This window comes from Octopus bimaculoides, chromosome 20 (genome assembly GCF_046866305.1).
Source record: "Octopus bimaculoides isolate indiv1 chromosome 20, ASM4686630v1, whole genome shotgun sequence".
NCBI lineage: Eukaryota > Metazoa > Mollusca > Cephalopoda > Octopoda > Octopodidae > Octopus > Octopus bimaculoides.
In genome coordinates this window covers 45,187,836-45,190,335 of record NC_142947.1, presented here as the reverse complement: position 1 = coordinate 45,190,335, position 2,500 = coordinate 45,187,836, and the positions used below count along the sequence as shown (strand labels likewise).

General features: G+C 34.8%; 1 protein-coding gene across 2 annotated transcripts in view; it reads right to left on the bottom strand.

Moving 5' to 3' along the window:
• Positions 1-2,500, bottom strand: part of LOC106870076 (sialin) — a 163,076-nt gene that overhangs the window by 18,346 nt on the left and 142,230 nt on the right. The window lies entirely within an intron of this gene.

Below are 2,500 nucleotides of genomic sequence, written 5' to 3'. Positions count from 1 at the left end.
TTGGTGTGACTAGGTGTAACTGGAGTGAAGTGGGTTGTGACAGAGATGTAACTGGAGTGGTTATGAAGTTACTGAAATGAAACTTGGTGTGACTGAGTGTAAATGGAGTGGTCTGCATTGTGACGGAGATGTAACTGGGTTGTAACTTGGTGTGTCTGGAATAATTTTGCATTATTTTAAAAGGAATGCAGCTGTTTTCGTTAGAGGAATCATGACCGAATTATAACTGGTGTGTAACAAGGATATCTGCACCAGTTCTACCAATAGACATAATAAATAAATAAATGAAATGTCCGCTGGCCAGTAATGGTGGTGAGTGGAAGGCATGGGTGGATTGCTGAAGCCACTCCATAATGGATAGCTCAGACATTAAAAATAAGAAAGAGAAATAATATAGTGAAAATATAATAAAATAATATAAAATGAAATAAAATAAAAATAAAAAAAGAACAAATATGTATGAAAGAATGGAGATTAGAAATAAAAAAAAGTAAATAAAAATCATGTGATGTTTAATTCATGCTTCATTGATTTTTGATTTTCTTATTGATTGGTTTTTCCGTTTTGTTTTGTTTTGTTTTTTATACTTTTTATTATCTTTGTTTATATTTTGTTTGTATTTTTTTCTTTTCATTTTTTGTTTGTTTTTTTTTTTGTTTCTGCCCTGCAGCTGCAGGTGGTGGTGGTGAAGGGAAAATGGAAGAGAAAGAGAGAGAAAGAAAGACACATAGACAAGATTATATATATATATATATATATATATATATATATATATATATATATATATATGCATGTATGTATGTGTGTATCTATGCATAGAGTGTTTGAAGAGGTAGATAGACTTAAGCAGAGAGAAAGACAAAGTGAAAGAGTGAGTGAGGGAAAGGAAGGGTATGTGTGAGTATGTGTGTGTGTGTGTGTGTGTATGGTTTATAATGAGGCTTCATCAAAGGGAAATATTGAATATATTTTGGCAACAGAACACAGTTGGGAAAAGGTGAATGGCATGTGTGTGTGTGTGTGTGTGTGTGTGTGTGTGTGTTTGTGTGTTTTTGTGTATGTGTGTGTGTGTGAGCATGTGTGGATATATGTATGTATAATAAGAGATTATATATAATGGCATGCATGTAGGCATGTATGTGTGTGTGTGTAGGGATAGAGAGAGAGAGAGAGAGAGAGAGAGAGAGAGAGAGAGAAGGAGACATTACATAATAGCATCCATACACCTGGTTTTATGAGTGTATGTATGTATATATATTTTTGTATGTGGGTATGTATATGTATTGTGGTAGTGAAATGTGTGGGTGGTTTGTATACAGAAAGAGCTTATATCACAATATGCAGACACAGACACACACACAAATATGTGTGTATATATTTGCATACATAGTTACATACATATATGCATACATAAGTAAAACCTGGAACCAAATGGACTCCAAGTTAACTTTGCAAAGACCAATGTTTTAGTATGTCGAAAAGGGAGTGGGTAGGAATTCCATACGGTGTACCCAATCAGCAAGCTATGGACACACTAGAAGTGCCGTAGAATACAGGGAAGAATTATAGAGGAAGTGGACTTTGTTTGTGGCAATGAATAATAAGAGTGCAAGAAAAACAGGTTTTCTTGAATGTCCAAAAAGTTTCCAAGAGATTGTACACTGTTTGTGTTACCCTGCTGATCTAATCAGCAGTGGGGGAAAGTTGCTAGAATAATAATAGGATGGAGAAAGTTCAGAGAGCTATTACCTTTGTTGGTAACAAAAGGTTCTTCTCTCAAAGAGAAAGGCAGATTGTATAATGCTTGTATACAAACAGCAATACTACATGATAATGAGACAATGGGCCCTGTATGCCAAGGGCATACAAAGGTTAGAAAGGAATGAAGCTAGTATGGATGTGCAACATATGTGTGCAGGAACAATAAAATTTGTGTTAAGAGAAAAATTGCACATAAGAAGCATTAGAGAAACTATGCAAGAGAGAGAAGGCTGTGCAGGCATGGTCATGTGATGTGCATGGGTGACGATAAAAAGGTACTGATTGCTTAGAGTGGATGGCACTTGAGAAAGAAGAAGATTCAGGAAGGTGTAAAATGAAAAAGTGAAGAGGCTTTTCTCAAGATTTTGAAGCTAATGGAGGAGATGATAAATGCTTGGGATGAAAAAATGATAACCAGTGCTCAAGAAGATCCATGGACTTCAGGGAAACTAAGGTTCTGGAAGTCCGTTAATTATGTCAAACTCTTGTTTTCTTATTTGCTCTCACACTCCCCTCCTTGAAAATGCATTAACTGAAACTGAATTTCTTCATAATAACTTCATTCTAGCAGTATCATGATAAAATCTTGATGTAATTAGTTTTCAACTCAAATAATACACACTCACAACTGAAGATTAAGTCGTGGTTGTATGTCAGTATTGGTACATTATTTTTACTTTTCCTTGAAGGTAAATCTTTGTTATCTTCATAAGTCACCATGCTTACGAGAAAAAAAAAA